Here is a 26627-nt window from a genome sequence, read left to right on the forward strand (position 1 = left end):
TGTCAAGCAGCTCCATCACAACCATGTCCAGCAGAGTAGCTTCTTGCCTTCTCTCAGACCTCTGAAGAACGCAGGAATTGACAAAATGAAATAATCATTTATGGACGGGAGTCATATCAGTCTTGTACACTTTTTGGGGAGCATCTAGTTCAAACTTTTGGGAGAACTTCCTTGTCACCACATTGCTAGAGTCAACATCATTGTCTATGGCTGGCCACTTTTTTCCAAGCAATTGTCAAATTCCAAGGAAGAGATATTTAGAAGCACCCCCAGCTCCTCAGCATGAAACTCCATTTCAAAGCCCCCTACCTTACTCTTGACTACCTTCCCATCAAAGTTGAAATTTGCTGTAACGACCCGACCGGTCGTTTCGAGTGCTAGTGCTCCGTTCAGCAGTCGGAGGCCATGAACAGCTTCATTTCCGGTATTATGACTTGTACGCGCGGCCGGAATTGAATTTCGGGAAGTTCGGAGTTGATTTGGAAAGAGAATCCTCATTTCGGAAGCTTAAAGTTGAAAGAATGAACTAGGATTGGAATTTTGAGTAAACGACCTCGAAATCGGGATCTGAAGGTTCCCGCAGGTTCGTATGATGATTTTGGACTTGGGCGTATGCCCGGATCGGTTTTTGGATAACCCGGGAGCGTTTTGGCGCCTAATGTGGAAGTTAGCATTTTAGAAGGAATTTCTTAAGTTTGGCTTGAAGTGCATTTCAGTGTTATCGATGTCTTTTTGGGATTCTGAGTCTGGGAATAGCTCCGTATGGTGATTCTGGAGTTGGGAGCGCGATCGAAAGTGAATTCGAAGGTCCGTAGGTCATTTTGAAGCCATTTGGCTAAAGATAGAAATTTAAAGGTTTTTGGGAAGTTTGACCGGAGGTTGACTTTTTGATATCGGGGTCGGAATCCAATTCCGAAAGTTGGAGTAGGTCCGTAATGTCAAATATGATTAGTGTGCAAAATTTGGGGTCAATCGGACGTGATTTGATAGGTTTAAACATCGGAAATAGAAGTTTGAATTCTAAAGTTCGTAAAGCTTGAATTGGGGTGTAATTCATGATTTTAGCGTTGTTTGATATGATTTGAAGCCTCGAGCAAGTCCGTAATGTGTTTTAGGACTGGTTGGTGTGATTGGTTGGGGTCCCGGGAGCCTCGGGTGGATTCCAGGTGATTAACGGATCGAAAATGGATTATTGGAAATAGCTGAGTTGCTGATTGCTGGTGTTTCCGCTTCTACGGAGATGGGACCGCAGAAGCGGGAAAGAAGCCGCAGAAGCGGTCGAGCGTGAGGGCAGCCGGGACCGCAGAAACGGCCCTTGATCCGCTGATGCGGAACCGCAGAAGCGGTAGGCTGACCGCAAAAGCGAAAATGGCTGGAGCCCCCTTGTCCGCAAAAGCGGAGTTTTGTCCGCAAAAGCGTGACCGCGGAAGCGGTGATAGTTCCGCATAAGAGAAAATAGCTGGGGGCAGAAGCATTGTTTTTAAATCGGATGTTTGGCCATTTCTCTCATTTTCTTCACTTCATTGGGCGATTCTTGGAGAGCTTCAAGGAGAGATTTCATCATCAATGTTAAGGTAAGCTACTCCTACTTATTTCCAAGTTAAATACAAGACTATACCATGGAATTAGACATCAAAATTAGTATAAAGATTGGGGTTTTGGTGAAAAAACCTAGAAAATCATATTCTTGGAATTTAGCCACGATTTTGGGTATGGAATTTAGAGAAAATTATATATTTGAGTTCCTAAGGTCATGGGTAACCTTTATCTTTGAGAAATTTTGGATTCCGGGCACGTGGGCCCGAGGGCATTTTGGTCATTTCACTAAGAGGAGTTGCGAATTTGTATAATCTGAATTTTTAACAAGTATTTGAGCATGTTCTCATTAGTTTGTCGTTAATTGGCTAGGTTTGGTGCATTGTGCGTCGGTTCAAGCCTTCGGAAGAATGTAGAATACCGGCTATGAGTCTTCGGAGCGAGGTGAGTCTCCTTTCTAATCTTGTGAGGGGGAATTTACCCCATAGGTGAGTTAAATTGGTTATGTGCTCCTATTTGTGGGGACTACGTACGCACGAGGTGACGAGAGTCCGTGCGTAGCTACTATTATGCTATTGTCCGGGTAGTCTAGGACCCAAAAGCATGCTATACTTGGGATATTTGAAATCTTATTGACATTTGAATTATTAAAATCAAGTTGAACTAGTAAATGAACTTCAAAAGGATTAAACTTCATTTTCTTGAATTGTTAAAAGAGGATTTGGTTTTTATTTGATAATAGCTCCGATAAATTCTTATTTGACTACTTGAGCATGTATTTTATGTGCACCTGCGTCGCATGCATGATTCGCGAGCAGGGTATGTGTTTATTTATGGAACGGGCCGAACGCCTCGGCAGATTAAATAGATGCATCTATTGGTTCGGGCCGCTCGACCCTCGGCAGTGCACAGTTTACATTCCTGTTGGAGCGGGCCGTCGCCTCGGTGTGATTTGCGCATGTTTATCTGTTGCTTATGACTTTTAAATGTGGGATTGGCCCTTCGTGGCTTGATATAAACTGATAAGATAATAAAGAATAAACCTTGGAAGCCCTTGATTTATTATTGAAGGTGTTTACGTGTTTCCTGGCCTCACAATTAGAAACTTCTATATATAAATCCATGATTATCCTCGCACTTATAGAATATTGTTAATTGACCTCTAGTGAGTGGCGACGTTGGCCATCTCGTCTCTACCCCTTCGGGATTAGGCGGGATACTCACTGAGTACACGTTGATTACGTACTCATACTACACTTCTGTGCATTTTGTTGCACAGGTATATGTTACTTTAGCGGCCTACTAGGCATAGCAGCACGGACGATTCGGGGACTAGGTGAGTTGCAGTATGCAAGGCGGCCCGCAGCTTTTGAAGTCCCTTTCTAGTAAATTGTATTTCCTTTCTGTCCATTGTATTCCGGACGGATGTTGTATTGTATTTTATATCCTTATCAGTAGATGCTCATGCACTTGTGACACCGAGTTCTGGGGATGGTTTTCGAAAGATGTGTACTAATTGTTATTATTTAAATTTGAATTCAAGTATTGATCTTTTATTTATGAAAAATGGGAGGAAAAAACCCTGAGATTTTCAAAAGTATTAAAAGAGGATTTAATTGATAATTTAGTTAGGCTGGCCTGACAGAGGTGTCCGGCGCTACCACGACCCTTAGTGGATTTTGGGTCGTGACATTTGCATAGAATTCCACCATAGCAGGAAATTTACTAAGGAGAAAGCTTTGACAAACATGTGCTTCCAGCGCTGTAGCTCAAGTTTTTCAACCAGTTGAGCCATCCCTTTCTCATGACTATTCGCAAGAATCTTCCCATTTAGCACTTTTCTGTTCATGAACTCTGTGAGTTGATCAACTGCAATTGGCACATTCTTTCTTGTCTTACCCCTACTGGCCCTTGCAGATTGGGGCGCAGGTTTTGTAACTTTTTGACACCCTTTCTCTTTGGTGAAGAAGATTTAGCTAGCAAGGCAGAGTCAGACTCATCTTCTCCATCCACCTCAACAACAGGTTCCACAACTGAGACATTCTTCTTTGGCTACTTTGCACTTCTAGACTCCTCAATGATTTGTGCATCAACAACTTTTCTTTTACTCCTTGTATGAGGAGTTCTGGCAGGAGGAGCCACTCCTTTCCTTGTTGAGATATCCAGTGAAAGGAGTTAACAGAGAGCCAGGTTCTTGAGCCCTTGTCTCTTTTCTAGTTTCTTATGAACGAGCTATGATGGTGTTCCCAATGGTCATGGAACCTTCAGATCCCTCACTCACATTCCCGTCTTCTTCCTCACTCTCTTCATTACCTCCTTCACTCTCTCTTACCTTTTCTTTATCCTCACCCTCACTTTCAGAGTCGTCCTCTTCTTCACTATGATTTTCTTCTTCTGCAGAATCATTAATATGTTCACCTATCTTATCATCTATATCACTCTCCTTCTCATCTCCAGATGCTCCCCCATTCTCACTCTTTTCTTCTTCGTTGGCTATGCTTTGAGCATCATGCTCCTCATGACTGTTCACAACTTTTTCTTCTTCTTCACTCCCATTATCTTCCTCATCCTCAGTCCAATAAAAAGAAAGACCATCAGAAGCCACCTTTTGCACATGTTCTTTACTTCCTTTTCCCCTTAACCACATGCTCCAGAGCAGTAGCATCTACCTCCTTCCCTGATCACCCACACCCTTTTCTACGGTGAATTTCTCTACTTGTGGCTTCTGACCCGTAGGTGGCAGAGTATCTAGGGGTACAATATTTATAGCAGATACCAAAATATCTAATTTAGAAGGAGGATGTTGTACCTGATTAGTAATGACTGCACTGATTCCCCCTGAACCACAGATTCCTTGGCTACGGTTTCATTCTGCGTAGCAGCATCAGGCACTTTCGTGATAGATTTTCTTGGAGTGGCCTTGAACTTTGTTTACTTAGAGGTATTTTTCGCAGTAAGCTCAGGTGCTTGGGTGGTTGGTTTTGGTAAAGGGGGTATAGTGGAGGTGGGGATAATAGGAACAGTAGGAAAATGGGATGATGATGTAGGTATAGTGGAGGATATCGAAGGAGAAGGAGCAATTGTGGATTTTCTTGATGACATCACACTTTTCTTCGGTTTGGGCTTTATGATTTTGGGTTTTGCTTCAGCCTTAGTTGATGATTTAGTTTTAGAGGGGGTTTGACTGGCTTTAGGCATGATGATCAGATGACAGGCTCAGAGAAGAGAAAGGGAGAATTAGTTCTTGATACTTGCTTAGGGGTTGAGAGAAACAATGAGGTCTGAGAAGCTAATCATAAGATCCTTTTAAAGACGTTACTCCTAATTTGACTGGAAGAGAGAAGGTGACCGAATTTGAGTTCTAACGGGACTCTTATACTAGTTACTTTGACTGTTAGAATTTCACGAGTAATTGAACTCTAATTGCACTAGGATACCCCCTTACTCTTTGACTAGAAGATGATTGGAAGTGATGCCAATGGAATTAGAAGTCTGAGCATAGCAATAATTTTAGGATATAAAATCCTAGTGACTTAAGACAGTATGTCACGCACCAGTCAAAGAACCAACTCTTTAGGAACTCCTTATTTGTTTCTGCAATAATGCTTCAGCACTTTATATTAACATCATACAACACAGTTATCAGCCAGATTTTCCAAACAAGTGTGTGAGCTTAATACAAGCACAAAGCTTAATCAAACACATTGTACTTAATTATCTACATCTAATTATGCCTTTTCTAGCCAATCACTAGGATTCAACTTAGTGGGAAGTGTTGATTAGACCTAGTTCTAGTCTATTCCTTTCAAAGTGATCCCTACTCAGAGATTTAGTAAAAATATCAGCAATTTGATCTTCAGTTTTACAAAAGTTAATTGAGATATTCCCCTTTTTAACATTGTCTTTGAGAAAGTGATGTCTAATGTCAATATGCTTGGTTCTTTTGTGCTAACATGGATTTTTAGCAATGTTTATGGCACTGGTGTTATCACAATAAATGGGAATACAAACAACAAATATACCATAGTCCCTTAGCTGTTGTCTTATCCATAGCAACTAAGCACAACAGGATGTTGCTGCCACATATTCAACCTCAGTCGTAGATAACGCCACTGAGTTTTGCTTCTTGGTTCCCAAGACACCAGACAAGAACTTAGAAAATGAGCTATTCTTGAAGTACTTTTTCTGTGAACAAGGAAACCTACATAGTTAGCATCAACATAACCAACTAGATCAAAGCTATATCCTCTGGGATACCATAGACAGAGGTCAGGGGTCCCCTTGAGATATCTTAGTATCCTTTTGACAAACTTCAGGTGAGATTCCTTGGGATTTGCCTGAAATCTTGCACATAATCCCATACTGAACACTATACCAGGCCTTCTTGTTGCGGGTACAGCAGTTACCCAATCATTCCTCTATATAGTTTCTGTTCCACAGTCTTCCCTTCTTCATCAAGGTCTAGCATTGTTGCAGTTGCAATGGGTGTGTCAATTGACTTTAAGGAGTCCACGTTAAACTTGTTCAGTAGTTCTTTGATATATTTCTGCTGATGTATCATGGTTCTAGTAGGTCTTTGCTTGATTTGCAGCCCCAGAAAGATGTTCAATTCACCCATCATGGTCATTTCAAACTCGTTTCCCATCATCTCAGCAAATTCCTTGCACATTGATTCATTGGTAGCCCCAAAGATAATGTCATCCACATATACTTGCACAATCAGAATATTCTTCCCTGTGCTCCTTAGAATAGAGTGTTGTCCACCTTTCCTCTTACAAATTAGTTGGCTAAGAGGAATTTTGAGAGCCTTTCATACCAAGCTTTTGGAGCCTATTTCAGTTCATAAAGAGCTTTATCCAATTTGAACACATAGTCAGGAAAGTCTTCACCTTAAAATCTAGGAGGTTGTTTGACAAACACTTCTTCATTCAGATAACCATTCAAAAAGGCACTCTTTACATCCATCTGATGTAAGGTGAAGTCCATGTGGGCAGCAAAGGCTATCAACATTCCTATAGCCTCCATTCCAGCTATAGGTGCAAACGTCTCATCATAGTCAATGCCCTCTTCTTGATTGTTTTCCTGAACCACCAGTCTGGCCGTGTTCCTTGTGATATTTCCTTGTTCATCCAACTTGTTTCTAAACACCCATATGGAGACCTGGTTTGCACCCCTGCATTTGGATGAGAGATGATATTCTCAAGAGGATGTAAACTTTGATGCTTCCATGGTCTGATCTGTAAGTCCAGAGAAGATTCACCCGAGGAGTGACCCAAAGGAGCATGTTCAGTAGGTGTGGCTTCATTAGTCTGGTCAGCAGTTAGAGTAGTTCTTTCTTCTTCTTGTTCCTTATGATCACTATCAATTTCCCTATGGTTTTCAGATCCATCTTTATACTGAGGTTCAATTCCTTTGTATCTCCATCACTAGTGAATCCTATGTCATAATCTTCATACTGTAGACCTTTCTAAGCCAAATTATTATATTCATAAAGAATAATATGAATATTTTCTTCCACACACATGATTCTTTTATTAAAAACTTTATAGGCCTTACTATGTAGAGAGTAACCCAAGAAAATTCCCTCATCACTTCTGTCATCAAATTTATCTAGAGCTTCTTTCCATTGTTATGCACAAAATATTTGCACCCAAAGGCTCTCAGGTGAGTGATGTTGGGTTTTCTTCTAGAAGTAACTCATAGGGAGTTTTCTCAAGAATGGGTCTGACCATGCATCTATTTAGCAGGTAGCAAGCAATATTGATTGTCTCAGCGCAGAAACTCTTAGGCAATTCATTAGCAATCAACTTGGTCCTCCCTATGTCTTATAAGGATCTATTCATTCTTTCTACAACCCCATTTTGTTATGGAGTTCTAGGTGCAGAGAAATTATGGTCAATACCACGTAAGCCACATAACTCAATGAATTTTGAATTTTCAAATTCAGTTCCATGGTCAGTTCTTATACTAAATACATTGTGCCCTAGCTTTTGTTGAATCATTCTGATAAATACACAGAAAACATCAAAGGTTTCATCTTTGGATCCCAAAAACCAAGTCCATGTATACCTGGAGAAGTCATCAACAATCACAAACACATACCTCTTACCTCCTATGTTCCTTATTCTCATTGGTCCACATAGGTCCATGTAAAGGAGTTATAGAGGTTTAGAAGTACTTACAAACTTTTTAGATTTAAAGAATGACCTTACATATTTCCCTCTAACACAGGCATCACACACCTTTTCAGAGCTGAACTCAACTTTAGGTAGCCCAAGGACCAAGTCCTTTGCTGCCAACTTGTTGAGTTGAGAGAGACTGACATGTCCCAGTCTTTTATGCCATAGCAGTGGATCCTCTTCCACTACACTCAAGCATGTGTTCTCACTCTGGGGAAGTGACATAATCGATATCTTGTAGACATTGTTATGTCTTAACACAATTTCATCAGTATCAAGCTTAGTGATAGTCTGAATTTTGAAATTGAATTTTACCTCATTTCCTTTGTCGCACATTTGAGAGATGCTAAGAAGATTGTGTTTAAGACCTACCACATAATATAAATCTTCTATAACATGAGAGAGTGACTTACCAACCATGCCAATACCTGTTATCTGGCCCTTTTTCCCATTTCCAAATGACACACTCCCTCCTTGGAAGGCTGTCGGTGAGAGGAAGTTTTTCTTTTCTCCAGTCATATGTCTTGAGCATCCACTGTCTATATATCAGTCCTAATTGTTTCCTCTCACCTTAGCATGCTCAAATATTCACAAGTTAGTTTTCGGTACCCAGACAAGCTTGGGTCCCTTATTGTTTGAAAAAGGATGAATCACATCCCTTCTTGCCCAGAAGGGGAGAAGATTAGAAGTTATTTTCTTGTTAACCTTAATCCACTTAGTATGGACAAGAGGATTAACTTTTGGCTCCTCTTCCTTCTTCACATTTTTAGCAATACCAAAGGTGCTTCTAAATTGAGAATGAATTAAGTTAGGACAAGTGTCTCTAAAGTGTCATGCTCTTCCACAATGATGCACATGTTATTATTAGAAATTCCTTCATACTTTGGGTCAAACTTAGGGACAGGTTTTCTGTAGCCAATTCTAAATTTGTTAGAGCTACAGTCTAGAGAGTTCTTAATCCGCCTTTTCTAGGTTTTCCTGCAGGACTTTATTTCTACATTCAGCATCACAGAGATTAACAGGAGACTTCTCATTCTTTGAAGTAAGCTCAAGGACCTGGTTCTTAAGGTCTTTGACCTGTTTCTCTAAACTAGCTTTGTCAGATTCAAGCTCTTTGATATCAAGTTTGACACAAGAAAGGTTGCTTATTAGCTTATCATTTCCAGTTGTCATTTTATCTGTTTCATTCATTAAGGTCACAATTATGGCCATTGTTTGTTTTTTAGACATAACATGAATGTTCTCTCTCAAGTTAGATATACTTACCTAATTTGCTTCATCTTCAGTTTCTGAATCACTCATGGCCATCATCCCTATCACTTCTTCCTCTGTTTTGGATTCTTCAATCGCTATCAAGGCCACTTCGATGTTTTCTTTTACAAAGTTAGTTTCCAAGGTCCTCCATATATCATGAGCACAGATGCAAGAGGACACTCTAAGGAATGTGTTTCTAGACAAGCTTCTGTAGAGCAGGCCCTTTGCTTTAACATTTTTTTGAACTAGCTCGCGATCTTCCTCATCGTATTCCTCTTCTCTTTTGTTGCACTTGGCACCTTCACTATCCATTTTGGTTGGGAGAATTGGTCCATGACTGACAATTACCCATAGGTCAAAGTCAGTAGCCTGAAGAAATGTGTCTATACGCAGCTTCCATTTATCATAGTGGTGTTCATCAAATAGAGGAGGTCTTCCAATGTGCATTCCAAGTTGTACTGGGGGTTCTATATCCACAACATGGTGTTCATCAACCACAACATAGAGACTTATAGTCTCATCCTCCTTTTCTTCCTGTTGATCACTTCCACCGTCCTCATATGCTGCCAAGAAGGCCTGCTTCATTGCTTCAAGAAATACTTTGCCTAGGATTTTTCCTTTATTGGAACCTTTTCTCTCATCTTCTACCGTTTCTCTTTTTCAGCTAATCTTTCCTCCGCTCAATTTCCCATATCGGGTAGTCCTTGACTATGTGATCTAGCTTTCCGCACTTGTAGCACCCATGATAGTTAGCTTTATCGATCTGCTTGGGCTTATTACTGGTATTTCTCTTGGATGCACTTTTGGAATTCTTCAAGAACCTCCTAAACTTGGGAAACATTGCTAAATCAGGATCATCATAGTCAGATTCATTATCATCAGACGCTTTAAGAACCAAGGCCTTATCCTTCTTTTGTTCTTCCTTGCACAGTTCTATCTTTCTCATTTCATGTGTTTTTAAGTTTCCAACCAACTCATCAAGTGAGATTTTGTCCAATTCCTTGGCTTCCTGGATTGCAATGACTTTTGATTCCCATGAAGCTGGAAGGATTCTTAGAACTTTGCTAACCAACTCTTCTGAGGTAAACACATTTCCAAGTGATTTCAGTTCATTAGTTATTGTAGTGAACCTAGTCATCATATCTTGGATGGGCTCAGACTCCTTCATGGATAAGAGCTCATAGTTTTTCACGAGTAGCTCTATCATTGATCTCTTTACTTGGTTTGTTCTTTGATGAGCAGTTAGGAGTGCATCCCATATCTGCTTCGCATTAGAGCACACAGAAATTCTATTGTACTCATCATGACCAAGTCCACAGATAAGGATTTTCTTAGCCTTTGCATTCTTCTCCATCATTCTGAAATCTACTGCCACAAAGTCGAAGGGATCCTTAGGAACTGTTTCATTTTGTGCATTTTGTTAAGCAGGAATCAAAGGACCTTGCTTTATTATGGTCCATAGTTCATAGTCTTCAGCTGTCAGGAAGTCTTCCATGCTTGCTTTCCACCAACTGTAATATTTTTCATTGAACAGGGGTGGCCTGGTAGTTGATTGTCCTTCATTAATTCCGGGTGGAGCACTCATCTTGCTTCCAATATCTCTCTAGGTGTTAGCTATGTAAATGAAAGAACTCGCTCTGATACCAATTGTTAGTTTGAGTGCCCGTATGGATTACTAAAGAACTTGGTTCTTTACTGTGTTCCTTAAGCGTAAAGTAAATAAGCAATAAAACGAACACTGTAATTTTTACGTGAAAAATCGCTCGGCTCAAAATGTGCAAAAATCACGTCCTACCACGTAGAATTTTCAACTCCAACTCCACTAGAACAATGAGCCAAAATATATCAATTACAAGAGTGCAATTAAATACTCTCCAGTACTCCTACTACTCCTATGTGATTCACAAGTTACTCTAACTTGTAAAGCAAAACACTCACTCCAACTCACTAATTGTTTCTGACACTTGATTACAACTCAATTTCCTAAAACACATTCATTAGACCGACTCGGGAAGAATACAATGCAAGTACTCGACTCGAGTAAACGACTTATGACTCAATAGTTAGTGTGTAAAAGGATAGTTCAGAAGTCCAAAGTCGATCATATTTAAACGCTTCAACTTGAGATCTTCTAGGAGTCCTATTCATAGTCAGCTTCCTCTTTGATAGGACTCCTACTGTTCCAAGGATTCCACAAGCTTTGGGACTTTTGTCTCCGACTGAATTATTCGTATCATCTTGAGCAATGACCATTATCACATATAGCAGCCTTCTTCTACCAAACTCGGACCTGGGTAACTTTGAGATAAAGCTACTGTCTTGTACAGACGTACAAGTATCAACATGAGGAGCTGGTCCTTTCTCCTTAGGAGCTAGTTCTTCAGAACAATTAAGCAGCTACGTTGAGGACCTGGTTCTTTGAACATTTAGTCATACTTTGTTAATCATCAAAACATCAATACTCAACAAAGGGTAAAAAAGAAGTGCGACAGTTCGCTAAGGTCCTTCATGCTTTTAATATAGTATAGATATAGATATTTATTTGGATTGGGTGTTGTTGAAAAAAATTGAGAACATCCTGTGAATATTATATCTACATTTTGAGTATGTTTAGTGAAGATAAGAGTTGTTTTTGGCTGGATTTTCAGATCGAAAATCAAAGAGAAAAAAGAACACACAACATACAAAATTATATTAAAAGTTGTATTACTGTTATATGAAAATTATATTTAAATTGTATTTTGTTGTAGTTATATTTTCTTTTATATGAATGTTGTATGAAAGTAGTAAATATATTGTAAATAAATTGTATACTGTATGAATAGTTATATAAAATTGGTATCTAAGTTATAAATACTCTCTCTTAAAGGTGTGTATATATATCAGAATTGTATTATAGTAGTGAAAAATTTGTATGAAAATTATATTTCATTTATATTCAGTTGTAGTTGTATTTATTTTGTTTGAATATTGTAAATAACATGTATAATGTATTAATAGTTTTACGAAATTTATATTTAAATTGTATGTTGTTGTAGATGTATTAAATTTGTATGACAATTATACTGGTAACTCACTGCCGGTAGTGATGAGGGCGAGCTAGAAAAGTTTTCCAACGAGAGCGAAGAAGAGAGACAGAAAAGGGTTGCCGGCGTGGAGATAATTTCTTTCGATTTTTGAAGCTGATTTCTCTCCGATTTGTTCGATTTTCTGAATCAGCTCGAATTGGTGTTCACGTTTAACAACTTGTGAATAAATTGATGAGTTTATTACTTGTATAGATGGGAATATGGGATGAATTTGTGATTGAAATTGGAAGAGAGATATGTATTTGTGACTTTTGATTTACGTTTATTGTTGCGATTATCGGAACAGGCGATGAATTTGGGAGAGAATATTGTACAGAGCTGTAGGTGGAGTGTATACATATCTTTTTGTAGCTGAAGAAAACGTAAAATTGGAAGAGAATATCTCTTTACACGATCAATGTGTATGTTGTATCACCGGTAAACTCATTTTTATTTTGTCACTGAAATAACTGGTCATAATTCATAAATTTTAAAGTTTATGAGGAAATTGGACATAGATGGAAACGAAAAGAAGATACATATTGAATTCAATTAGATGGAAACGAAAAGAAGATACATATTGAATTCAATGGGTTCCCATAGGTGAACTGAAAATTCAAATATGAAATATTCATTCTTTATTTTTTAAAATGAGCACATTGTATTATACTTTTAAACTATGAGTTTCAAAATTTAATTGTAACACCCCAAATTTTAGACATAGGCTCATATTGACAAAACACAAGAAAGATACTGAGTATATAAGTTAATAAGCCTTATACCTTAGTGACGCGTTTTAAACCCGTGAGGGTTTAGGTTCAGAACGGACAATATCACTAGTGGGTTGGCCTATTACAGATGGTATCAGAGTCACTTTTGTATCAGCCTTGCCGATAGTGAATTAGAATTCAACTGAATTTGGGCAAATCTCGGTTAGGCGGGGCAAACATTAGTGCTGAGTTTAGGCGAATCACATGTGGTGGGGCAAAGCTCAATGAGGACGACATTAGTACATAAGAGGGGGTGTATGTAACGCCCCAGACTTTAGATAGAATCCCACATCGGCAAAAACACAAGAGGGATGCTGGGTATAACAAGTATTAGACATTAATGACGTTCTTTGTACCCGTGAGGGCTTAGGCCCAAAGCGGACAATATTACTAGCGAACTGGGCAATCCTGCACATATTTATAATTTAGTAATTTTTAATATATATTTATATTTTATGTTAAAGTAATGAATTTAATTGATCCATTAAAACCATATTGCATCCTCCTTGCACACATACATGTATACGGTCTAGGACGGTGCAATAGAATACGTAGCGTAAAGCCGCAATGGAAGAAACCTCAAATTTATTTAACAAAGTCAAAGTTATAAATAAAATTGATTAAAGTTAAAGTGAATTAACAAAATTAAAAGGTAAGAAGTAACAACAATTTTGTCTACAACATTTAACCCTAACTACATCAATCATATTTTCATCAAAAAGTTTAAACTTTCAAAATATATATGATAGGTAAAAATATTTGACAACAAATGATTAAATGAGTAATTTAATTTGAGGCCGTAATTTTTGGGGGCCTAAAGCTTTTTTAATTGTCTTTCTTGTCTTTACCTAGCACATGTCTCTCGTCTCCCTCTACAAACCCGATAATTCAAGTTAATTTACTCGTATTCGGAGTTAATTTCTCAAATGATCACTTATTATATTTATAAATATAAAGTTACAAAATTAATTTTTGTCATTATAAAATTATCCAATGCTACTTACCCACTTTTTTTTCCGGAAACTTACACAAATGTCCCAAATAAGTCTCGATTTACCAATCTCTAGAACTTACCAAAACTAGCCAAACACATATAAATATTGAAAAACCAAATAAATAAGGTTCTTTCTCTCAAAGAATCACATGCAAAAATCTCCTTCCATATTTTAAGCGTAATTAGCAACATTAGATGCAAGATAAAAAGAAAATTTCATGGATAAGGTGACAAATAAGGCGATGAAATACAAAAAAAACATATACAATATTTCAAAAATCTAAGCAAAAAAGGAACTTTTTCAATGGTTATAGTTGAAATTTATTGAAAACATATAGATAAGTCAATATACAAAATTTGAGGAAGATTGGAGGTGTTTTGGACTGGTTTTGATCAAAATTCGTAATTAAATCGAGTTCAAAAAATTCTTCTGCGACACATGTATCAAATATGTATCACGCATGTATCTACACACAGGTATACATGGATATACATGTGATACACAATTGATATAAATATGATACATATGTGATACACACTGTAATACACATATCATTTTTTTATTGCTCAGTTTTTACTTCGAATTCTCAATTCAAACAACCTCAAAACTTCACCAAATCATCCCAAAACAGTGATCCAAACTTCTTAAGATTTACCCAGTCTATTCTAATAACACCCACTCAAAAGAAAGCAAAAAATTGGCCTTTATTTTGTTACAAATAGCTAATTGGCTAATATTAGTAATAGACTACTTATAAATGGATATAGCTAGTAGTTTCCCTTTTTTCCCACTATTAGTCTTTCCGAGTTTTACAAGTTTTAGTTAGTTCCACACTATTTCTACTTTCGTTAACCAGCATTTATAATTAACTGATCGTTTTAATTATACAAATACACTGTGCTTCTATATAAAGTCCAGATACTGTCACGATCCGGATTTTCCATCGTTGGGACCGTGATGGCGTCTAATATCGCACTCGCTAGGCAAGCAACGTTGGAGTTCTATTCACCTTTTTCCTTCACATTTTACAAGTTAAAATTTAACAAAAACTAAATCAAACTGAAATAAAGGCGAAAGTACATAATTAACTGATTATCTATATACTATTAACAATACAGAAACCTTTACCACCCAGAAACAGGTGTCACAATCCACGAACATACTACGAATTACTACAAATACTGGTCTGAAAGAAATTATATCTGTTTCGAAAGAAAAGAAAACAGGAAAATAGAAACATAGGAGGGGACGCCAGCAGGACTACCTTGGGTCTCCTAGACGAAGTATCTACAACCGATCTCTCGATCAGCCACTACCAGCTCCAAAATCTTCGCAGAAAGTGCAGAGTGCAGTATCAGTACAACCGACCCCATGTACTGGTAAGTGCCGAGCCTAAACTCGACGAGGTAGTGATGAGGCTACGGCGGGGCATTTACAATATAACCAGCATACAATATATAATAAAGCAAAAAGGAAATACGGAACGAGATGGAACAGTAACTTGCAGCAAAAATAAATACGGAACCCAATTATCTTGCCAGTACTCAGCTACAACCAATCCTTAAGAGAGTTACAATACTACAGAAATAAATAACGGCAGCTGAAGAATACATAAACAACAAAATGATGCGGCGCATCACGATCCCACCATATAATCAGTAACAATATAAACATTCACCCTTATTACTCCTGTTGCGGCGTGCAACCCGATCCCACCAGTCCACCTATATTACTCCTCAATATATCACCTTTATTCCTCCTATTGCGGCGTGCAACCCGATCCCACCATTCCACCTTTATTACTCCTGTTGCGGCGCACAACCCGATCCCACCAGATAATCACATTTCACCCTGATTCCTCCTCAATATATCACCCTTATTCCTCCTGTTGCGGCATGTAACTCGATCCCACTATATCAGTACCAATCACACAGTAAGAACAAGCATTTCACAATACAGCTCAAAACCCTCCACAATACTTATGCCTCAAACCAAAAAAAATAGAAGGCTACACATTTATGAAATTTCACTCAATTACTACTACTATGCAGCGGGACGAACCAAAATTTACCATGATACACCGATAAACCAACTTAAATCAATAATGTAACACAATGAAACTACTGAATAGTTACTACCTTCAATAAAGAAAACAACATCTAACAAGAAGCAATTAGACATGGAAGCACCAATAAGCATGTAGCAGTTAAGACAGGAAAATAATATATTAGGAACGGGGAAGGGAACGGGCTAGACAGATAATTTGGCGGCGCATAGGTACTCGTCACCTCACCTATACGCCACACACATGGATTTTCACATAGCAATTAAGTCGGGGATCCCAAATCGCTCAAGTCAAAGATTGACACACACTTCCCTCAATCCAATGGCCAACTCAAAGCTCAATTGCCTCTTTTCCTCTAGATTCCTCCTTCAATCTACTCGTATCTAGTCATAATTAACTTAATAACATCAATTATTGTGAACACCTAATTTTTGCACTATTTTAACACTTCCTAAAGTCACTAGTGTTTTATTATTTTAATTATTTTTCTCAGTTTTTTGTTTCGTTAATTGCATAATTTCTATAAGAAAATACCAAAAAATAGTTCTATTTTTTTGTTTTCTTTCATTTGTGCATTTTTAGGAATTAACTAATTGTTCAATTGGTGATTTAATCTAGTTAATTCATCATTTCAATAAGTTATTTAATTAATTTGTTTGTTTGTGTAAATTTAGTTTAATAAATAGGATTAAGGAAGAAATTGGGCCAAATTTGAAAGAGAAAGTGGCCAAGAGTGCAAGACAAGGGGCTGGCATGGGAGGATTTAAAACGACGTAGTTTCAAGACAAAACTACGTTATTTTGGTTAAGTAAATGACAATCCATCATGGCCATTCATTCTACCTTAACCTAATGGTCAAAATTTATCCCTAACTAAAATATAAAAAAAATCAGATTTTTGCCCTATTTCCAAACCCTAGAGACTTCTCCTTCACTCTCTCCTCTCTCTCACCCTCTCTTAAGCCGCCGCCGCTCCACCACTGCCACCACCGTGCGCCGCCGCCGGTGGTGGTCCAAACAACCTCAAATTATCATCATACACTCTCCTCAACCTCCTCTTTCCATATCTTCAAACCAAATCCTTCAAAACCCCATCAAACTCCACGAATTTTAGATCTAGGAAACCCTAGCCGCCACTTTTTCTATAAATTCGGGATGATTGAGCCCTTCTTTCCACCTAATTTTCACATAAATGGGTATAACTCGATGGGGGCTACTATTTGGCATTGGTTTCGTGCCGAAAACCCGGTGATCGGATTCCGGCAACCACCACTGACTGCCTAACACTGCCGCTGCCTCCAGCGCTCCTTCCCGTTCTCGCCTCCAATCGACTCAGACATGATTTTATTGTCGATTATACCGAAATCGAGATTCAGCTCACCGGATTTAGGATTTTGGTATCAATCAACAATAAAACCATGCCCCAGGTTGAATCACCACCATCGCTGCCATTGTTTCAGCGCTGCCTGTGTGCTCGAATTTTCGGTAAATGTTCAACCCGTCTCCCCTTTCCCGTCTCTGATTTTTAAGCGTGTACTTCGGATTTGGTTTTAAGGTTTAATCTTTGTTCATAATTTTGTTAGTAGTAATTATAGGTTAATTAAACTATGGTAATATTAGTTGCGAATCGCTTGTTAGTTCATATCATAAGAGCTCGTTGTTGATCGTTGTATGATAATTAAGCGATGCTCATCCAAATTGTGTTTTGCGAAATATTTTGTGGTTTCAGTTGTTCACTGTTAGTTTGTAGAGATCACATTGCTTCAATTTAGTTTGTTTGAATGCTCAATTTAGTTACAATCAAAGTCTTGTGGTTACTTTGTCTATTTCATGATTGGATTGGATTTGAGTATTTGAACTAGTGTTGTTAAAATCTGAAATTTAGATATTTTTGTCACAAACTAGGGTATTAGTAGCTTGCTTTTAGTAGGGTGGCTGAAGTGACTCTTTGGCTCCTGCCATAGCAGATTTCAGGCTGTCCTTTCACCTTTTGGACAGCCTTTAGCACACAAATTCAGCCTCTTTTGGACAGATTTTTGGTGAACCAAAATCTGTCCAAAAAGTTGCTTTTCTTTGCCTATTTAAGGGCTGCCCTTTCTTCATTATTGGGGGAGTCCATCACACATTGGTTGGACAGTTTACACTCTAAAAATATAATTTTGAGAGTGAAAAATCAGCAACTAAAGCACCCTTTAGTAAGCTGAAATGAGGAGTTGAACACTCTAACACACTTAGAGCACACATCTTTTTACACTCTAGAAAACACACAACATCAGAAATAGAGCAGCGAGAACCCCCAAGAAACACTTCTGGCAGCCAATCTTTATTTAAGAATTTTTTATAAAGTTTCTAAGTTCTTTCTTAGTTTAAAAGGTTTACTTTCTTGGGGTTCGGAGTTTGTTCTTTTTGAGTTATCTCACTGGTATCCCTCTGCTGGTTGGATGCTGTTATTGGCTGCATTATTGTTGTGATTAGTAGCTTGTGGAAAGTAGAGATCATTACTACGAGTTATGTGATTTTCCTGCCATCTAGGTATCTCTCTCAACTTGTAATATTGATTTTTTTTTTATCATGAATGAATGCTGAAATTTAGCCCCTACCCAATTGCCTTTAGTTACTTCACATGTATATTTCGTCTGTTGTACTTCTTTGTCTTGGGACTACGCTACTAGTATTTAGTTTCGTGTATGTTTACATGGTAATTATATATAGTAGTTTCAAACCTTTTTAAGTCTCAGGTACAACAAGAATAGTGTTTCCATGTTGTTTAGTACTAAAAGTGTTAGCGGAAGTTTTCATGTTTTGGTTCAAAACTTAAATTTCAGCAGTAGTTGCCTAACATGATTTTCTTGAGGTCCTTTCCCTGTTAGCCAGTCAATAGGCCGGTTGGATGATTTCAAATAAACCAACAGTAAGCTAAAACTTGTTTAGTAGAGTGCGAGGTGGCTATCGAGTTCAGGCTTTGAATATATAAAAGTTTCAGAGGCGGAGGTGGAGAGGTCATTTACATTTTCATTCAGTTCTTATCAATGAAGTCATTGAGTAATTGTCTGAATTTCGTGGACTAGTACTATGTTGCATTATTTGAGTTCTTTAAAGTTGAGCTCTTTAAAATAAGTATTTTTACCTGGCATATATCCAAGCTAAAGTTTCAGTATCAAGTAAGTCTTGGTGAATTCTTTTGGTTTAGTTTTATTTTGCTACTAACTTTAATGTCACATAGTGCTTTAGTTTTAGATCACGTGTCTTTAGCTCTAAGATTTGAATCTATTTGACTCGATGCTGACGGTCTAAAATTTGAAAGTTTGAGACATGTAATTCTAGTATAAAATTGTTAAAAGAAAGGGGTACAAGGAAAATGATTCCTACGATTTTGGTTCATGATTTGAAATGGTTGAAGTGTTTCTGAGTTGTTTCCTACCACTGTTGGGTAAAGTTAGTGCTTGTCATTATTTTTTTTATTTATTATATTTTCGTTATGCTAAAATAACCTTGTTGATAGATGGGCTGAGTTTGTTTCTTCTTTTTATTTTATTTTGATCGTTGTTCATTTTCCCTTTTTTTTTTCTTTTTTGTGTGAAAGTTCTGTTGAGCGATTTAACCACTCGCTTAAATTGAATTCGTGTATACTTTATTAGTATGGTGTCGCTCGATTAAATTTTGGATTTTGCTAATTGATCAATAGGTACCATTATTTATTAAAATTTAATTGGACCTAAGTAGTAGAGCCGACTTATTCTTACAATGTAATAGTCATAACCCAACGCCATAAAATCTAACAAGCACAACATGGCCTTATCTATAAATAAAAATAAAGTTGTCCCCTTCTTCCCCCCTTGAATAAAAGTCTAATTTTTCCTTTAAATAATTAAAATCACCTTTAATAATTAATTAGAGTAGGTGGCCAATGCCTGAAAAAGCTTATAAGCAAAAAATGACCCAAGCTTTCAAATGGTTCTACCAACTCCAATTATAATAAGATTTTCTTAATAATTAAAATAATTTAATTGCTTTCTTCATAATTATTTTAAACATTAGGCATTTTAGTAGGCGCGCTTTACCCTTTTTAATTCACAGACTCGCTTGCGTAGCGTGATGTTTAACATTTAATAAATTAATTCAATAATCTCATGCCATACCCATTTAGTTTTAGTTAATTTTTAATTTAATCAATCCTTTGCTAAAATCGCGGATTCGCTTGTGTGGCGCGATAGTTAACTTTTTTTTTAATAATCTTCAAGAGTTAATTTTCTCAAATATAGTAATTTCTCAAAAGTACTACAAATAGTTGATTGTCATAATTTTGGATTCGCTTGCGAGGCGAAATTATGATAAATTAATTAATTTTGTTATTCGATCACGCATTCTCTTGGCGTAGCGTGGTTATGACGACGTAGTTTATTCAAATTCATTTTTTTAATTTTGATAATCAAGAAATAAAAGCGGATAGGTAAAACATGAAAATCATATAAATCACAATTTGTCCAAAATTAATTCAAGACAAGTTTAAGTCAATAAAGCAACCGTGCTAGAACCACGGGACTCGGGGAATGCCATACACCTTCTCCCCTGTGACGACCCGACCCGTCGTCTCATGTGTTATTGCTCCGTTTTCCCCATTTCATGCTTCTTCATGTTTCGTTATCGGTATGTGGTGTGTTAGAGTTGTTTTGGATAAGAAAATGAGGCACTTAGTCTCTTTAAGGAAGGCCTGTTTTGAAAAATTCAACCGGATGTTGACTATTGAGTTAGAGGGCTCGGATGTGATTTCCGGTGATTCGGTTAGCTTCGGGGGATGATTTGTGACTTAGGAGAGTGATCGGAATTGAATTTGGAGGTCCGGTGTAGAATTAGGCTTGAATTGGCGAAGTTTGAATTTTGGCGAATTCCGGTTGATAGGTGAGATTTTGCTTCGGGGGTCGGAATGGAATTCCGAGAGTTGCAATAGTTTCGTTAGGTGATTTTGGATATGTCTGCAAATTTTCAGGTCATTTGGACGTTGTTTGGTCGGGTTTTTGATTGAATGCGCATTTCGGAAGTTTTGATGAAAACTAGGCTTGAATCCGATGTATTTTAATGGTTTTAGCATTTGTTTGACGTGTTTTGAGGATTGGAACAAGTTTAAATAAGGTTATAGGATGTGTTGGTGCTTTTGGTCGAGGTCCCGGGGGCCTCGGGGTGATTTCGGATGGTTAAACGGGAGTTGGAAGCATTTGTTGCAGGTCAGATTTTTCTGTCTTCTGGTATTTCCGCATCTGCGGAAAAGGAGCCGCAGAAGCGGTTTCGCAGATGCGGCGGAGAGATCGCAGAAGCGGGCAGGTGTGGCCCAGGGATTTTTCCGCATAAGCGGACGTGTAGGCGCTTCAGCGAGTCCGCATAAGCGGTTAATATACCGCAGAAGCGGTTAGAGGTAAACCGCATAAGCGGGTGTTTGGATCGCATAAGCGGTCCCAGGTGTTTTAAGTGAGACCGCATAAGCGGTCAATTTGTCGCATAAGCGGTACTGCGGGTGCGGTTAAAGGACCGCAGAAGCGGAAATCTGGACTGTGTTTAATGAACAGTGTTCACGAATTTCAGAAGTTAAGAAAACATTTTAGACTTCGGGAAGAGGCGATTTTGGGCGATTTGGAGAGGATTCGAAGGGGATTCCATCAGGTATGAATTTATAGACTCGAATAATGTTGTTATGGTGTAAAAGCAAGGATTTAAACACTGAAATTCAAGGAATTAAAGGGGTAAAAATGGAGGTTAGGGCTTGAAACCTAAGAAGGTTTGAATTGTTGATTTGAGGGGTCAAATGGACTCCGATTCTTGTGTATTTTATATGTACGGACTCGTGGCGAGACGAGGATCCCGGTGATGTGAATTTCGTAATTTTTCGAGAAGTGGGCCCGGGGCTTGGGTTTTACTAGTTTCGAGATTTTTGCTATATTTTGATTGTTTTCGATTGGGTATTGTTCCCTTGGCATAGTGTGATATATTCGCTCTGATTTTGGTTAGATTCGACGCACGTGGAGGCCGATTGGAGGGGCAAAGGCGTCGCGGGCTAGAGATTTCGCCGGTTCGAGGTGAGTAATACTTGTAAATGATATCCTGAGGGTTTGAAACCCCGGATTTGCACATCATATTGCTGTATTGAGGTGACTTGCACGCCGGACATGAGCGTGGGGTAGAGCACCGTTGGAGATTGTGACTTGGTCCGTCCCGGTTGTTGATTTTACTGCTTAATTGACTGAGACTTACTTGATGCTATCATGATTTGGGCTGATTGCCATGTGTTGGGCTTCATGCCGATTATTTGAATCCTTCGGGGATTTGTATCACTGTTTTGCCATTACTTTGCATATCATTTGATCTCGGTCCAGGGTTTTGATACGATTTTGCAAACTCAGCCATTTTTCCAAGATTTGAAAACTTAAACAATATTTTATTGATGTTTTTGAGCTAAGAACCATTATTTTAATGTTGCCCAAGTGGCTTATGTGCATTTCTGGACTGAGCAGGGATCGGGCTACGCGCCACAGCAGTGACTTGAAACAGTGGTAACAATGACACTGTATGATGTGACTTGAAACAGTGGTAACAATGACACTGTATGATGTAAATTGGTCAGGTAACAATGACTGACCGGTCAGGTAACATGTGATTGACGCCACGAGATGGCTTGATATTGCGCTTGGGCTGTAGGAGCCCCTCCGGAGTCTGTACACACCCCCAGTGAGCGCCGTCGACGTTAAATATATGGTTGGCTCGGACTGCACGCCGCAGTGGGTACCTGAGTGTACCGGTATTTGTATATGGTTGGCTCGGACTGCACGCCGCAGTGGGTACCTGAGTGTACCGGTCATATGCATTGCGTTGCACTCATGCATTGGTTCCTGTTTGTATTACGTGTCATGACATTCAGCACTCTTATTTCACTGGCATCCATGCTACTTCTTGTACTGTTTACCAGATACCCTGGTGTTATTTGTTAGTGGAGTGCTGTGCCCGAGGGGCTGACTTACGTACCGACTTGCACTATCTGTTTCGCATTCATTTGCTTAACTGCTGAAGAAGATATTTTCAAAAGAGGTTTGTAACTGAGCCCAGATAGATTTTCTAAAGGATTTCACGGTGAGATTCGTAAGTTGAAAATATAAAAGTTTATTACGTTCGATTTGAGGTACGATTCTTGTTTTGATGTTGTTATGTGTGATTTGAGGCCTCCGTAGGTCCGTTTTAGGTTATGGGATTTGTCAGTATGTTCAAGCGGGGTCCCAAGGGGCTAAGGCATGTTTCAGATTGTTTTCGGATCATTTTTCTTCATTTAAGCATTGCTAGTGTCTACTAATGACTGGTGCATCCAAACGTTCTTTGCGATCACAAATATAGGGATGCGATCACGTAGGGGAAAAATTGGAGTTGAGTATTTCTTTTTCGCATTCGCGAATGATAGTCCGCGTTCGCATAGGTTGCTTCAGATTGTGCATTGCGTTCTCGCAGGTANTGATGGAGTGCTCTTACGTGATTTCTTGCCTCTCAGTTATTATTTACTCTTATTACCACTGAGTTGGAAGTACTCACTTTACTCCCTGCACCTCGCGTGCAGTTGCAGGTATTGTTCACCCGGTAGCGGGTTATTAGCTGATTGAAGGTAGGGCTATTGTAGCTGAGCAAGGTGACCGCCAGCGTTCGCGGCACCGGATGTTGTCTTTTGATTTTCCAGAATTTTTCTTTATATATTATTATTGGCCCTGTAGTTGTGTTTAGGTTTCTTTAGATGCTCGTGACTTGTGACACCCCGGTCGGGTAGAAATTAACAAATTTTAAATGCCATTAAGTTGTATCTTCTATTTATTTATGTTTGATAATCGTTAATGAAAGGATTTGGGTTAGTTGGCTGGCCTTGTCTTCACGAGAGGCGCCATCACGACCAGGTTGGGAATTGGGTCGTGACAAGTTGGTATCAGAGCCTAGGTTACTAGGTCTCACAAGTCATGAGCAGGTTTAGTAGAGTCTCGCGGATCGGTATGGAGACGTCTGTATTTATCCTCGAGAGGCTGCAGAACCTTTAGGAAACCTTCCCATTCTTGGAATTCTTATCGTGCGTACTTGATTCAGCTTGAGATATAACTCTTGAAATTCCTTCCACACGTTTGTATGCGCACATGAGCGCTCAGTGTTATATGTGATGGCTTGTGATTTCCCGATCGAGGGGCGAGAGGTAATCTATGTGAGTATGGTGGGCTAGTCTGGAGGACTTGAGGCCGGATCTTTGCCTATGGCTTGAGCACTGAGGTGCTGATTTTGTGAGCAAGTGTTTTGAACTTATACGTTCAGTATTGTCCTTATTAGACGGAATGGCGGTTGGATATCCATGTGATGAGTATGTTAGTACTGCGAGATGTATCCATGTGATCTTGGTAGTGACGAAGGAGTCTGCTGAATAATAGATGAGCTGTTAAGTGCTCGATTCCTGTTGTGATTTGATGTGTAGTCCGAGTTATGGGCGCGTGAAGAATATTTTCGTGTCTCCTAGCTTGGGAGTGAAGTGCATTACGTGTGGCGGTATGAGTTCAGACTCAGGAAGACTAAATGACTGTGTTATGTGTATGTCGATGGAAGGTGTGCTGAAATACTAAATTGAGGTGAAGCAGGAGGGTTATCTCCTGCGGAGTGTTCTTAAGTGGCATGGTCCCTATGTGTATGCTAGAAAGATCTCATGTGTAATTGAACAGTACGTGTTGAAATTTGATAAATTCGGGCCGCTTAAGGGAGTGGACTCAACTGGTATGGGGATGAATGCGAGATTTGTAGAGGATTTCAGTGCTAGATTATCTGTGCTTTCACAAAACTTGTAGATGATTTGAGTTTAATCTCACTATGATATTGTGACATCATTAGAGTAAAAGTGTTATGGGTTATTCTAGACTATTGTGCTACAGATTATGTTGGAAAATGCCACCGGTTGTGTGGCGAGTTGCATCAGATTGTGTTCTAGCAAGTAGTTTGTATCCCAAAGACCAGCGGACGACTGGGAAGGGTTGCATTTCGTAATTTGGTCTTCGTGGCGGATGTCAGTACAGAGGTTTCTACCATTGATTCAGTTTCGGTATTGAGGGACTTTTCGGATGCGTTTCTTGTGGCCGGGCATGTCGCCGGATGAGATTGCGGATTTCGGTATTTATTTGGTGCCGGGCACTGTATCGTACGGCTCTGGCATGAGTTATAGTAGTGGAAGGAGCAGCTTCGGGCTTCTTGGTATTGAGTTCGTTGGCAGGCCAATGTGGCTACGTATTTAGCTTGAGTTAGCTTGGTTAGTCCCGAGTTGTATTGTTGAGGGATGGGTTGATTCGATCGTTCTTGAACTTGTTAGTGATCTGAGGAGATCTATGAGTTGCTTTTTCTGTGCTGTGAGACGTTATGATTTGTTGGATATGGGCACCTGTGGTGCGTTTTTATTGGGGATTCATAGAGGAAGTCAAGCGGGAAGAGTAATTGAGAGTTACTGGTAAATGGAGTATTGGTTGTAACCTTTCGGGTTGCGTGTCGTATGTTATTTGTTTCACCGTGAGTGTAATGAATTGCTTTGGTTTCAGACATCACATTGAACGTGGCTGTCGATTTTGAGCATAGCGACTTGAGGTGCTTCATGTGTAACAATGTTTGGATAGGATCGTGCATTGTAGCAAGGCTACGTGGAGTTATGACCCTTCGGGGTAGATTCAGGTATTCTATTTCTATGATGTGAGACGGGGTCTCAGCCTTGTGTTGTGATGGTACTGAGGAATTTGAGTTACAGCTCTTTCGTTTGAGTCATTTGTCATGATTTGAATATGTTCAGACCGTTTCTTGTTGGTGCGTGTATTATGCAAGTTGTGGCTTAGGCCTGTATTGAGGTGTCATATCACCAAAGTGAAGTGATGGATTCGAGGTGATCGTTGGAATCATTAATGAATACGAACAGATTTGATCTCAGCTTGTTAGAAGGGTAATCTCGAGGTTCGGCCTGGAAAAATCTGTTGTGGTATTAGTCAAAGGGAAGTGGCTTCATGAATGGTTGATCTGAGAAATGGTTTCGGTTTATCGCGTGTTTCATTTATCTTTGGCAGTATATGAAAGTGTTAGAATAAGACTTTAGCTAATAAGAGGTTTCCTACCGGTATTCGGGTGTTGTGGGCAACTGCGATGGATGGAAGTTATCGTTTTGAGTGTTTGGGTTATGTAGTATATCATATGATTTGACGGAGGTTGCAAGTATGGGTTATTACAGCTGGTTCGGGACTATTCAAAGTATAGGTGTGAGGTTTTGATCGTATTGATGGTTTCAGAAGTGAAAAGGTAGTTCTATGAATTATGGGCTAGACTGGATTGGGTAATTTTCAGCTATGTTGTGTTGTCGGACCTATATGAGATAGGGTGACGTGGGATTACCCCGGGTATATGCTTGGTAAAGTTATTCAACTGTTGGTTAGCTTCTAGGACAACTCTAGGTACGCTCGAGGACGAGCGTTGGTTTAAGTTGGGGAGGATGTGACGCCCGACCCGTCGTCTCATGTGTTATTGCTCCGTTTTCCCCATTTCATGCTTCTTCATGTTTCGTTATCGGTATGTGGTGTGTTAGAGTTGTTTTGGATTGGTTTTGGTAAGAAATGAGACACTTAGTCTCTTTAAGGAAAGCTTAAGTTGGAAAAGTCAACCGAATGTTGACTATTGAGTTAGAAGGCTCGGATGTGATTTCCGGTGATTCGGTTAGCTTCGGGGGATGATTTGTGACTT

Source organism: Nicotiana attenuata, unplaced genomic scaffold (assembly GCF_001879085.1).
Source record: "Nicotiana attenuata strain UT unplaced genomic scaffold, NIATTr2, whole genome shotgun sequence".
In the NCBI taxonomy this organism is placed as follows: Eukaryota; Viridiplantae; Streptophyta; class Magnoliopsida; order Solanales; family Solanaceae; genus Nicotiana; species Nicotiana attenuata.